Genomic DNA, 15,339 nt, shown 5'->3' on the forward strand with positions numbered 1-15,339 from the left:
AACCGTCTTCCGCAACCTGGTACAATCAATGGTACTCAGCCATTTAGACTACTGCAACGCACTCTATGCTGGCTGCAAAGAGCAAATAATCAAGAAACTTCAGACAGCCCAGAACACTGCAGCTAGACTCATATTCGGCAAAACAAAATATGAGAGTGCTAAACCCCTACAAGAAAAGCTACACTGGCTCCCTCTTAAAGAATGCGTCACATTCAAAATATGTACCCTAGTTCACAAAATCATTCACGGAGACGCCCCAGCCTACATGTCAGACCTGATAGACCTACCACCCAGGAATGCTAAAAAATCATCCTGTACATTCCTTAATCTTCATTTTCCCAACTGCAAAGGTCTAAAATGTAAACTAACGCATGCATCAACCTTTTCCTACTTGAGCACACAATTCTGGAATGCGCTGCCGCACAACTTAAAAATGATCTATGAACTAACTGACTTCCGCAAACTACTGAAGACCCATCTCTTTAACACGGCATACCACAAAGATCAACAAATATGAACTCCTCCACACATATCCAGAATTGTCTTATAATATTTGCTGTTATACTACCATCATGCTTTTTCATTATCATGTTACCCAAAATTCTTCTGTAATACTAAATGTCTACTTTCTTTTATATTTCCACTATTCATGATGTATTGAAAGCCACATTGAGCCTGCAAAGAGGTGGGAAAATGTGGGATACAAATGCAATAAATAAATAAATATCCCAGACAAAGGGAAAATAACTGAAAACCCCGAACAGGGGAACACAGATACAAAGCCAGAGCGCAGAACAACGTTCTGACAGGAAACTACAGAGAGCTGCAGAGGCTTTAGCCACAAAGGAATGTAACGCCAAAGCAGGGGAAGCCGGAACATGTAGGCTTAAGTACTACTCACTGACGTCAGCTCAAACCCTGACAGCCAATCAGGAATGAAGTCCACACCCCTCCCCTGCCAGACCGGTAGAATCATAACACCGAGACATAATTTCCTGCTCCCTTATGCCTAAAAGGAGGGGTAAGCAGCGTGTTAGGCCCGCTACACCTGCGATACCCATGGTGGGACACAGGGCCGCCAAGAGACTAAGCCGGACCTGGGGCAAGGCCGCCCCCCCCCCCCCCCCGCTTTCAGGTCGCTGGTGCCGCAGTCCCAAGCCTCCACCCCAAGCCCCGTCGACAGCCCCCCTCTATCCGCCACCGGGTCCCTTCATTCAAATCGGCAGCGCCTCACCTCCGTGTGAAAGTGGCAAATTGCCTCCCTTTGGGCCTTCTCTCACCATGCCCTGCCCTCGTCTGATGTAACTTCTGGTTTCCGTGAGGGCGGGACACAGGGAGGGTCCGAAGAGAGGCAATCTGCCACTTCCACAAGGAGGTGAGGCGCTGCCGATTTAAATGCAGGGGGCACGGTGGCAAACGGAGGGGGGCTGTCAACGGAGCCAAGGCCAGGCAGGTGAGACCGGGGACTGCAACGCCGGCAACCTGACCCTGGCGCCGGGCCCCCCTTAGAGGCCCGGCCCGGGGAATTTTATCCCCCCTGCCCCCTCCTTTTTGCGGCCCTGGTGGAACATATGGACTGCTTTACTGCACTTGGACGCTCTTTGGGACTGGACTGCTCGCTGTTGGAGGGAGCGGTGGGAGGTGACCTGCTCCTCCAACTAGAGGCTGAAACCTCTCTCAGCCCCGACAATCAGAGGCCTCCGCTCATGCCGGCGGTAGAGCTGTGACGCGACCAGGAAACCCCCTTGCTTGGATGTCTAAGGAGTGCTTCCTGCAGTGGGGTCAGAACACAGCATCAAACCATCCGGTATTTCCACTCAGAAGAGCGAGGCACAGGAAAGAGTCGGCGTTCTTGCTGACTCTAAAGCTGCAAAGGAAAAACAGCCTTCGAGTGAAATTTCGACTTAAATTATTTCTCTTAGTAAGTCTTTTGCATGTAAAACCACCAATTATTACCTTAGACACTATATGGGAAGCTCTATTGGGTTTGGAAACTTCGTTTTCTCAAAAATTAATATCTGCAATTCAGTATACTCAAATTTCCTCAGAAAAAATCTTTATGCTGGAAACAAAAACTTTAACAATGGAGAAAAAAATTGACTCGGTTAGTAATAGTAACATAGTAACATAGTAGATGACGGCAGAAAAACACCTGCATGGTCCATCCAGTCTGCCCAACAAGATAAACTCATATGTGTATACCTTACCTTGATTTGTACCTGCCTTTTTCCGGGCACAGACCGTACAAGTCTGCCCAGCAGTATTTCCCGCTTCCCAACCACTGGTCCCGCCTCCCATCACCGGCTCTGGCACATACCTTATTAGTCTGCCCTCCACTATCCTCGCCTCCCAACCCCCTCTTCCCCCACCTGCTCTGCCACCCAATTTCGGCTAAGCTTCTGAGGATCCATTCCTACTGCACAGGATTCCTTTATGCATATCCCACGCATGTTTGAATTCCGTTACCGTTGTCAAACATATTCATTCTCTTCAACAAACTCAAGTAAATTTGATTTAAAAAAATACGATGTTACAATATAAGATTGAAAATTTGGAAAACCAACAGAGGGCTAAAACATTGTGGTTGATAAATTTTCCTAAAATACCCTCTATTGCTCCTCTTAAAACTTTTTAAAAATACTTATCGGAGATATTGAAAATTCCTGAGCAAGCTTACCCTCTGGTCTCTAAAATATATTATCTATTACCATAGAAAAAGAAGAATATTAATCAACTTATCAGCTCCTTCAGCAATGTTTCTTTTGATACTTTAAATCTTACACAAATGCTTGAAGATGATAATTTGGGCTCTAAACCTGCAACTTTCATTATGACTTTTTTATTTCAACCTAATCGAGACTGGATATTGAGACAATTTTTTCGTCATAGAGAAGAACTCTTTATGAACTGTAAGATTAGAGTATTCCCAGATATCGCTAGAGTAACCCAAAAGAGGCACCAACTTTTTCTCAAACTTCTCCTGCGGGTTGTACAATTGGGAGGTTTGTTTTGGTTGAATTTCCCCTGTAAATGTATATTGAAAGTAAACTCAGTGAAATATGTTTTTTATGATCCTATGCACTTAATTTCCTTTTTGGACTCGAAGACTGTCGGAACTCCAATTTTGCAGCCAATAGTAATATCTTCATCTACTCTGTAATTTAATATAATTTTGTATGAGTAGTTCTCTTTCTAAGTTTAACTTGAAGTAGTGATATAAATATTTCATGGAATTGTACCATGTTCTTTCCCTTTAAGTGTGGACTAGAGATTGGATAAGAATATATATTGCCTATTATATATTTACGTAATATGAAGTTTCAATATTACCTATCTTTTCTGTATCAAGAATATTCTTGGTTTAATTTGTGAATTGATAAAAATAAAATAAAAATATTTGGCAGACGTCCAAACTACCAAAACAGATAAGTCCATAGGAAAGGCTATTTTATTCCCTGCGCAAAAAGTCTAAGTTCAAAGCACTATGAACAGAATATGCTTAAAGGCTGGATGTGTGCCGTTCTGGGAGACACGGCCATTTATGCTAAGGAGAACTAGGTGTAAATGCCTTCTTCCACATTTCCACGTGAAGCAGCTAATTCTGTAACCACATGCATGGAATTTAGGAATGCCCATTTCATGTCCATTTCCAATTGTTCAGAATGCCCCCTTTCAGATATGCATGGTCCAGTTTACATTGACTATAGAATAGAATATAATTGGCAGGAACTGTACATAAATTTCAATTAATCCCAATAAATCTCATTAATTGCTTGATCTCTTCCAATTAGTGGTACTGATTGGCTTGTTGATCAATTATGTATGTGCATTGTTATAGTTCACTTCGATATCCGTGCGGAAATCTCAGCACAATATATAGAATCTTGGGGAATGTGTCTGAGGTATAAATTTACAAAATTTTACATGAGAAGAAAACTTCACAAATGGAAGACGAAAAATAATCTGAGAAAATGGGATGAAGTCAGCATCAGAAAACAAATTGATTTGAAGACCTGAAAATGTATATACTAGAAGCAGTGGCGTACCTAGGACTGAATTGGCCCCAGGCATAAAAACTGAAATGGGCTCCCCTATAACACCATTGCTCCCAAGGTAGTGGGGATGTGTGTTTGTAGGGGGGGGGGGGGGGGGGATGCACATTTTCCAAAGCTGGAACATTGCAATTAAGAAATTCAGAAAAAAATACTTTTTTTTCTACCTTTGTTTATTTATTTAAATTTTGCTCACACCTTTTTCAGTAGTAGCTCAAGGTGAGTTACATTCAGGTATGGTGGATATTTCTCTGTCCCAGGAGGGCTCACAACCTGTTTGTACCTGAGACAATGGAGGGTTAAGTGACTTGCTGAAGATCACAAGGAACAGCAGTGGGATTTAAATCAGCCACCTCTGGATTGTGAGACTGGTGCTCTAACCACTAGACCACTCCTCCACTCCACTCCACTCCACTGTTGTCTGTGTTGCTTTGGTCCTAGTGTATCTCATCTGCGTTTCTGTTTTTTTGTTTGTTTTAACTCTCTCCGGGGTCTCCTGTGCTGTTCACATTTCTTCTCCGTATTCACCATCCACCTTTCTTATGTGTCTCCATCTGTCCTGTCCAGTGTTCTCCCTCTATGTCCCTGTCCTTCCAGAGCCAGTATTTCTTTTGTGTCCCTGTTCCTCCTCTTGGCTGTCTTCTCTCCTCTCCCCCTGTCTCCTGTGTCCTCCTGATCACCCACCCACTTTCTGTAGTCTGGCATCTTTCTTTCTTTCTCTCTCTCTCCTTCCCTCCATTGGGTCAGCATCTCTCCCTTAGTCTAGTCACTGTCTCTCTCTCTCTCTCTTCCCTCTGCTCCTTCCAGTTCAGCATCTGCCCCCTCTCTTCCCCCCTCCCCTTATAACCCAGGTCTCTTTCTCACCCTTTCCTCAGCTCCTCCACCTCCAGGTCCAGCATCTCTCTCCCTCTCTTCCCTTCTCCTTTGCTCCAGTACCACAAACTGCGAATCATAAAAACAGGGGCGAACAAGTCTCAATCGTTTCAATTTAAAAAAAAAAAAAAGCACTTTTTATGTAAGTGACTCACTCAAGCTTTACAAGATAAGGATGAAGCAACTATAAAATCTAGCACTTTTCGGGCCCTGTTTACTAAGAAGCGCTAGTGTTTTTAGCATGTGCTAAAAATTAGCGTGCGCTAACCATGCGGATGCCCTTAGGAATATTATGGGCATCTACATGGTTAGCGCATGCTAATGCTCAGCGCATGCTATAAACGCTACTGTGCCTCCAGCGCAGCTTAGCAAACCGGGCCCTTGATGAATTAACTATATCTAAATTATTTTTCCCATTTAAAAGAATAGAGGAAAAATAGATGGGTTATTTTCCAACCAAATAATTTTTGTTTTGGTAGCATTCAACTTTTTTTTTTTTAATTTTTATTTATAACCATTTAAATTTTTACAAGCGATAAAACAACTTGCCAGAAATACAGAGAAGGTAATATATAGGAATTATTTCAATCAGGTAATTCTATTCTCTTCCTTAGACCACAAAATAGGGAGAGTGAAACAAGACAAGGAGATCAATTAAACAGTAAACAGTAAACAGAACCCCCCCCCCCCCCCCCCCCCGTGGTATTAACTTGTTTATCCCCAGATATTACTCATCTAATTCATTATTCCACATTGATCATCTGGTTGGCTTCTTCAAGCCCAGTATGGTGTATAATCAAATTTCAATGAAAACATACTTATTATCCAATATTAGTTAGAAATAATATATCTGATTACATTCTTTCTCTGTTAAAAAACAGAAGTTATTTAACAATACATATACTTAAATCTCTAATTGAGATCCCACTGATTAAAGTAATCCCAGTTTTCACAGGCTTCACTCCTTTCAAAGTAATAATTGAGGAAATATTTCTGAGGAAAACTTTAGGAGTCATACCCGGAACTCTGGGAAAAACAATAATCTCGAGGTAGCATTCAACTTTAACTTGTTAGAACAAGCCCAGTTCTCAACCTTTTCAATACATGACACAATTGATGGTGTTTTGCCAGTGTTCTGGTTACGTTTTCCTGTGGAAAGCTTATGTTCTCCTGTTTTGTATAAAATAAGGATGCCAACTGGCTCCAGATTCGACTGACAGGGTTGATCCAGTCCTAGGTTTACCCCATTGTACGCATGGACTTGTAGTCTTGCTCTTTTTTTTTTTTTTTTTTTAGGGAATGAAATGGGAAATCAGAACTATAATTTCCTGCATGCAGTGGGGTGAACCCAAGACTGGATCAACCCTGCTGGGCAAATCTGGATCCAGTTGGCAACCCTACTTACGAAGTGTTATTATGTAAACAAAGGCACAGGTTATAGAGGGGGTAACCTGCACACTCTCTGCACAGAGTGGCAGGTAAAACTCTAGCCACCTTTCTGGGTAAATTAGATGAATCTTGCTGGTCTTTATCTGCCGTCTGTTATTATGTTACTGAGGCTTTCATGGGCCGATGATCAGAAGCAAACAGAAGCGCTATACGCTTTTAGTGCTGCGTTTGCTTCCGCTCCATGATCAGAACCCCCGAGCGCGTGAAACAACGTGCTTGTGGGCTCTGAATACAACTAACATGCAAATGCATGCAAAACAGGGCTCTTAGCACAAGTAGCATGCAAATGCATGCTAAACTTAGTCATCCCCAATGATCAATGACCAGTGCGCCAAATATTGGCTTGCTGGCCGTTGCAAACCCTACGCCAGCTCAGAGCTGACGTTAGGGTTTGCAGACCGTTGGGGAGGAATGGTGAGCCCTGTCCAGCATACATTTGCATGCTAGCAGGCCCCCATTCCCCCTAATGCAGCAGCCCCCCCCCCCCCCGCAGGAATCATGATCTGACCCATCCCCAACCCCCCCCCCAACACAGGTTCAAGGGGGCCTGGAGATCCGGTGGGTCTCCAGCCCCCCTAACAACCCCCAGCATCCCTCAGATGTCCCTGGTGGTCCAGTGGGCCATGGGTCAATCCCCCACCACCTGGTGTTCTAGCAGCCCTTCCCTACCCCCTACTTCAGTTGGAGGAGGGCAGTGGCCTCCCTCCTCTTCCATTGGCGCCATCTCCCTTATATGGTGTGAAGCCCCGCCCAGCGCATCCCTCCTCCAACTGAAGGGACGGGAGTGGGGAAGGGCCGCTAGACCACCAGGTGGGAGGGATTGACCTGCAGCCCACTGGGCCACCAAGGACATCTGAGGGGATGCTGGGGGGGGGGTTAAGGGTGCTGGAGACCCCCCCAGGTCTCCAGCTCCCCAAACTTATGTTGGGGAGGTTAGGGGGCTGAAGAACCCTGGATCCTGTTTCGCTTGGCTTGGGGTGGGGGTATTTGGGGTCTGGTGGTCCCATGGACCTCTAGCCCCTGTGTTTGACAGGTCTGGGCTTTTGACAGCCCAAACCTGTAAAAGCAGTGTAGGAGGATTGTCAAGTGTGGGAGGATTGTGACTGAGTGCATGCTCAGGCACAATCCTTCCACACTTCTACCCTATGATCAGAGAGAATTGCGTTCTTAAATTTGCATGTAATTATCTCTGATCACAGGGGTGGTAAAACCCCGCGCTGTTCCAGCGCGATTTTTAGAGCATTGTTTGGAACAGAGCGGGGGTTTTGATCATTGGCCCATCAGTTTGTAACTCAGTAACATAGTAGATGATGATGATAGTGTTCTTTCTATAGTTGCTCTTGTTGAACAATAATACTCTTTACAATAAATTACAGGGAAACTGTCAGTCCTATAACAACTGTCTGGCTTTACTGAGGCCCTCATGATCAAAAGCAAACTGTGGCGCTAGAGGCTGTTAACGCCATACTAGTGCCAGAGTTTGCAGCCGACCCATGATCAGAGCCCTCGAGCGCCTGAAACAGCGCACTCGAGGGCTCTCAGCGCAAGTAGCATGCAAATGCATGCTAAATAGGGCTTCCTTGCCCTATTAGGAAATGAGGGCGGGACCAGAGCTAAGACAGAGAGATGGGCTGAGCCTCTGTGCGTTGTACCGCTGCTGCCGTAACGCCGACGTGGTGAGTGAAGATGAGTTTTAAAAATCGGAGGGCAGGGACCTGGAACTGGAAGGGAGGAAGGGAGGGATGACGACCGTGGAATTGGGAGGGAGGACGGACCCTGGAAGTGGGAGGGAGGGAGGGAGGGAGAGACCCTGTCACTGGCGTTAAACATCTGAAGCGGCTCCTCGACAGCGTCTCTGTAGTAATATCTCCTAACGTCAGGCAAGCAGGGTTCTAGTGCGGGCCAGTGACATCAGGAGATGGTTACGATCCCAGTGAGACAAATTCGAACGTTGAAGGAGCCAATTATTATATTAGATGTATAAAAATATCACATGAATAAATGGAACAAGCAAAAACATAAAAAAATATTTTATGGATACACTAGTAAAAAAGGCCCATTTCTTAACGCAATGAAACGGGCGCTAGCAATGTAATGAGTTCCTGCCATTAATGTTTCCACGGTTGTATTCTGAATATAATTGTTGTTTACATGTGTAAGATTTCTTTATATACAATCTAGAGGTGGCTGGTTCAAATCCCACTGCTGCTACTTGTGATCCAAAATCCAAATAAATAAATTGTTAAAAAAGGGTGTCAGAAGCATAGCAAAGACATGGCTGTCCTCACAGAAATATTTTGGACATCCTCAACTGCCGTCACTTCCCCTCCCTAGGAAGGAAATCGCGTGCAAATGAGCTAATGGCAAGCAGCTCATTTGCATGCAATTTCCTTCATGCATGCCCATTCCTTTCCAGATCGGTAAGGGAAGGGCTTTTTACATTCATTTAGTGGGACCAGTGCACTACAAATGCTGGCTCCTACCACGACCAAATGCCTTGGATTTGGCCAGTTTTGAGATGACTGGTCTCGGTTTCCATTATGGGCAAAAAACGATGCCAGCTATCTCAAACCCGGCGATCTCAACATTTATGTTGAGATTTGGCCGGCCCCAACCGTATTATCGAAAAAAAAGATGGCCGGCCATCTTTTTTGAAAATACGGTTGGCTCCGCCCATTTGCGGAGCCGGTCCCGGGGATGACCGGCCTTGGAGATGGGTGTCCCCATTCGAAAATGCCCCTCCACGCCCTCTAGAAAGGGGCTGACATTTAATCGACTATAAAGAAGAAAAGGTGTTAGTCTGCACTCACTTTAAAAATACACTGTAACTCCTCCCAGGAAAAAAAAAAACAGTAAACTTCCAGAAACTAGAAGCTCACAAGCTCCTGCCTTGACGTCAACCAGTTACACTCTCTAGAAACGGAAAGTTTTGTTTTTGCAGAAGTGCCCTGCCCTTACTTTGATTTCAGTTTTCAGACTCACAGAGAGATGTAAACTTGATAATGAAATGAAAGAATGAACTTTAATGGTAAAAACATCACATAAACAATTGGAGCTGAGAAGAGAAAACAGGAAAGTGCAGATGTAACAGAAAAAAATAACCTTTTATTATGTTTCATATCTTAATTTGTCCTGACCCCTTTTTCCTTCCTTTCCAGCTATCCAGTGGTGTTCCTTGGCTATCTGCCACCTGGGGCGGATCACCGCTGCGTCACCCCCCCCCTCCCCCAGTACATCACCTACAAACCCCCCTCCTTCGGGTGCACTGCTGTTACCTCCTGGAGTGCTGGGAGCAGCCGCGCTGTTGTTGGCTCCACCGGTTCCCTGCTCTCTCTGCCCCGGAACAGGAAGTATCATCAGAGGGAGCAGGGAACTGCGAAGCCGATAGCAGTGTGGCTGCTCCCTGCACCCCCCCTACAGCATGCACCCGGGCCAGACTCCCCCCACCACCCTGCTCTCAGTACACCACTGCAGCTATCAGAAATTGTCAGGGATGGCAGCAAGGGTGTAGCCAGACACCCAATTTTGGACGGGCTTGAGCCCCAAGTGGGTGGGCACAGAAACCCTCTCCCCTGTTCTGGCAGCTCCTCTACCCCCAAGGCAATCCAGCATCTCTTAACTTCACTCCCCTGAACCCCTACCCCAGTACTTTTTGTTGGATTATTTGTAGTAAATAATTAGCAGATTTTAGTACACACAGCTTCAGCTTTAGAAATGTTAATTTCTTTCTTCATCTCTCTCTCATACACCCCTGAATAATTCACTGCTGAGTCACTTTAAAGTTGAAGTAACAAAACATCTGTTTACTCACAGTTTGTAGTTAGATTATAATCAGACAGGCTTATATATACATATTACTATACATTTGTATTATCAGCTCCTTCCATGTGCTTAGATGGTAATGGATGCTCACACCACCATAGATCCTCTCAGGTTAGGAGAGAACATGAGCTCCATGTGCTCCATGTGCTGCATGTGCTGTGTCTAAACCCCCACAGGAAGTTACATAGCTGTGTGACCTCTCTAAGTAATTCACATCAGAGGTCACAGAGTAATCACAGAGAAATAATAGGTGACAGGCAATGCATGTAAAATACAATTACATTCCAACAAACCCCTTCTCATGCATAACTGTCATGCAATTATTTATTCATACAAAGTCCAAGCTTTATACGCAGATTCACAAAATGTTCTCTGGGTAACGGTTTGGTCATGATGTCAGCTGTCATCTCACTGGTGTGACAATAGTGTAGACTGATGACCCCTTCTTTTGCCAACTCTCGCACGTTGTGGTATTTCGTTGCGATGTGCTTGGTGCGTGACTGAACCTTGTCATTCTGTGACAGTCGGATGCAGCTCTGATTATCTTCCATTATCTGGATTGGTCTTTTTTCAGCTATACCAAAATCCAGCATAAGTTTTTCAATCCACATCAGTTCTCTGCACGCTTCCGATACGGCCACATATTCAGCTTCTGTAGAAGACAGACTCACAATACTTTGTTTATGACTGGCCCATGAAATTTGTACATTTCCATACATAAACACATATCCACTTGTGGATTTATAATCAGAATGATCCCCTGCCCAATCTGAATCACAGTAACATATTAGTTTTGGATTACTATTGGCTGAAATCTTTAATTTACAATCAATGGTACCCTTTAAATACCTTACCATCCTTTTAACTGCAGTCCAATCTGATTTGGTAGGTGAGCTGACCCTTCTGCTCAAAATTCCTACTGCATTTGCTATATCAGCCCTGTATGTGGTAGCTAGATATAAAAGCTTACCTATGGCTGATCTATATTGGATGTTATCTGGTAAAGGTTCTCTTACTGTTTCATCCTTCAGAAAATCAGTGATCATGGGAGTGCTTACAACTTGGGCATCTTGCATACCTAAACTTTCAATAAGCTCATTTATTTTCTGCTTCTGGCTTAGAAGATAAGAACCATCATTTTGTTTCTCAATTTCTATACCAAGATAGTATGACACATTACCAAGTTCTTTTATCTCAACATTGAGGTTTAAACATTTTACAATGTCCTTGTACTCTTGCTCACTTTTGCTTGCAATGAGCAGATCATCAACAAAAGCTAAAATGTATGCATATTGTCCATTTGTGCACCTAGTGTACAAACATTTATCTGCTTCACCTTGCTTAAATCCTAAATTTGTCAATATTTCATGCAATTTTTCATTCCAACATTTTGCACTTTGCTTTAATCCATAAAGACCTTTGTTTAATTTACACACTAGCTGTCTTTGTTTTGTATTTATGAAACCTGTTGGCTGTTCCATGTACAAGTCTTCAGTTATATCTCCGTGAAGAAACGCTGTTTTCACATCAATGTGTTTGACTTGCATGCCTTTTGAGACTGCAATGCTCAGAAGTGTTCTTATTGTCGTGTGTTTCACTACAGGTGCAAACACTTCATCAAAATCTTCTCCATATTTTTGAAGATATCCCTTTGCGACTAATCTGGCTTTATACCTTTCCACTTTTCCTTGTGCATTCCTTTTTAACTTGAATACCCATTTGCATCCTATAGCTTTCTTGCCAGGAGGTAATTTTGTAAGAATCCAAGTATTATTTTTATCCAATGCATCAATTTCTTCTTGTGCAGCTTTACGCCATTCAGCAGCTTCTTCTGCTGACATTTTCTCAATCTCATCCCATGTTAAGGGCTCTTGAGCTTCTGCTGACTTTGTTAGGTAAGACAGTCTTGGGGGTGGAACACCTTTGTTTTCCCTGGATGAGCGTCTGACAACAGGTTGGTCTGACCTTTCTGCATCCTCTATATCTGAGAGTTCTTCTCCAATTGATTCCCCTTCTCCAACTGTACTGTCTTCTTCAATGATCCTTTCTGTGTCTGCTTCCTCTGCCTGTTCCTCGTTAGATACAGGTGAGTTGCTTTCAGACATCTGCCTTGGTATGGCATTTATATACACTGGCATGTCTATTATTGTTCTAGTTTCATATTCTGGATGATAAGGCTCATCTGGGATAATCCAGCCTTTATCAACCCTTTTGTTTTCATCAAAATATGTAACATGTCTTATGCCAACAATGCCAGTTTTCAGATTCAAAATTCTATATCCTTTGTGTCCTGGAGCATAGCCAACTAAAATGCCCCTTTCTGTTGTGGAATCCAGCTTATGCCTTCTTTGCTTTGGTACATGAGCATATGCTGTACTTCCAAATGTTCTTATGTGTGACAGGTTTGGCTTCCTACCATGCCATGTCTCATGTGGTGTGCGCTCAGCGCCTTTAGTTGGCATTCTGTTTTGTAGGTACACTGCTGTGAGAATGGCTTCCCCCCATAATCTTTTAGGGAGATTGCTATCTGACAGCATACATCTGGTCATTTCCACAATTGACCTAAATTTTCTCTCTGCAACAGAATTTTGCTCTGGTGTATAAGCTACTGTTGTGATATGCTGAATGCCTTCTTGTTCTAGAAATGTGCGCATGCTTTGTGAAGTGAACTCACCACCATTGTCGGTCTGAAGAACCTTTGGTTTTCTTTCAAATTTATTGCTCACCATGGCTACATATTTCTTCAGCATGTCTGTGACTTGACTTTTCTCTTTCAGCAAATAGGCCACACAATATCTAGAGAAATCATCCAAGAATATCAGCACAAATCTGTTATTTCCCAATGATGGGATATTAAACGGTCCACATAAGTCACTGTGTATTAAGTCCAGCACTTTATTACTCCTATTTCCTGTGTATGCAGGAAATGAGGGTCTCACACCTTTTTGAGTAACACAGTCTATGCATTTCTCCATATTACCAGCATCTGCACTTATCTGAATGCCGGTGGCCAGTTGCTTACTGTAAAGATCCTGGATCACCTTAGAATCACGATGTCCCAGGCGGCGATGCCAGATTTCCAGACTACATTTACCATCATTCTTCCTTACTTGCGCCATATGTGAGGCTTCACCTGAAATGTTCAGCTTATAAACATCATTATGCATAAAAGCTTCAGCATACACTTCATCATTTTTAGAGATTGTGCACTTACTATTTTCAAAATGAATCACAAATCCCTTCTTATCTAATGTAGATACACTAAGCATATTGCAAACTGCTTGGGGAATATACAAGACATCACTTACAGGAATTTCTTTAACTTCATTAGACACTTTGCATTTTAAGAATCCAATCCCTTTTGCTTGGATCTTAGCAGTCCCTGCGTTTGCAGTTTTAAGAATACCTTCCTCTGGACACATTTCCTGAAAGAAATCTTTACAATTGGTTAAATGGCATGTACTCCCTGAATCCAAAATCCAAGTACTTTCATTTGAATTATTATTTACCATAGTCAAAGATTTTTCTGCCATTAGAAAGCCCTTGTGTTTATCTTTGTCCTTCATACATTTCCTGGTTTGAAAATTCTTTAGTTCCATTGGCTTAGGTGAGCTAGAGGGAGTGTTTTGTGTTTCCTTACACCATTTAGATACATGTCCCTCCTTTCCACATGAGTAGCAAATCAGCTTGCCCTTGGGTGGAGTTTTCCCATAGCTCCGCCTTCCTCTGTTCTTTGCCAAGAAATTTGTTTCATTTCTCTCTGACTTGCTTTGAGAACACATCTCCTCAGAATCATTTATTATGCATTCCTGCCTTAGTTTTGATGTTGTCTGTTCAAAAGATTGCCCTTCAATGGCCTCATTTACAGACCTAAAAACATCAAACTTCTTTGATAGTGAGGTAAAAAGAAATGCTCTTTTCAATGCATCACACATGGGAATTCCAGAAAGTTCTAGCTTTTGAAATGAAGACATAAGATGCATAATGTGATCATTACATTTACTTTTATCCCTTAATTTGGTTTCATTCAACTCTGCCAACCAAATTGGTTGCTGCTTTGCATATGTAGTTGCATACATAGTTCTCAGCTTACATAAAATGTCCTTTGGTGTATCTTTTCCCTCCACTAATATGGCTTGTTTCTCTGAGAGAGCTTCCAAAAGCATGCACTTCACATAATAGTTTGCATTGTCCCATTCAGCCATATTTTCAGCTGTTCTGTCTTGGTCTAAGCATATATTTAATCTTTTTGCTCGAAGGAGACATATGAATCTTAATTCCCACTGCTGATAATTAAACTCAGTTAATCTAGGCACCTTGAGAGAGTAGAACAATGGTGAATTTCTTCCCTCAGCCATTTTCTTAGCCTTCTGTCTGCTGTGTGGGGGGAGAGAGAGACAGACTGAATCTTTCCTTTAAAACTTAAGAGAAAAATGTGGCCTTTTTTTTTCTGCCTGGTAATATTTCTCTTCTTTTTCAATTCCTGGACCCTGGGCCCATAACCCTTTTGTTGGATTATTTGTAGTAAATAATTAGCAGATTTTAGTACACACAGCTTCAGCTTTAGAAATGTTAATTTCTTTCTTCATCTCTCTCTCATACACCCCTGAATAATTCACTGCTGAGTCACTTTAAAGTTGAAGTAACAAAACATCTGTTTACTCACAGTTTGTAGTTAGATTATAATCAGACAGGCTTATATATACATATTACTATACATTTGTATTATCAGCTCCTTCCATGTGCTTAGATGGTAATGGATGCTCACACCACCATAGATCCTCTCAGGTTAGGAGAGAACATGAGCTCCATGTGCTCCATGTGCTGCATGTGCTGTGTCTAAACCCCCACAGGAAGTTACATAGCTGTGTGACCTCTCTAAGTAATTCACATCAGAGGTCACAGAGTAATCACAGAGAAATAATAGGTGACAGGCAATGCATGTAAAATACAATTACATTCCAACACTTTTTAAATCTATCAGTGCTGGGCCCTCAGCAAGCAGCGAGTTATGCCGGCTGCTTGCTCTGGCCTGAGTCTTCCCTCTGATGCAACTTCCAGGTCCATGAACAGGAAATTGCATTACAGGGGAGGCTCAGGGCCGGCACGAGCAGCTGGGATGAGTTGCTGGACTTCCAGCACA

The sequence above is a fragment of the Microcaecilia unicolor genome, chromosome 1 (assembly GCF_901765095.1).
Source record: "Microcaecilia unicolor chromosome 1, aMicUni1.1, whole genome shotgun sequence".
NCBI classification, from domain to species: domain Eukaryota; kingdom Metazoa; phylum Chordata; class Amphibia; order Gymnophiona; family Siphonopidae; genus Microcaecilia; species Microcaecilia unicolor.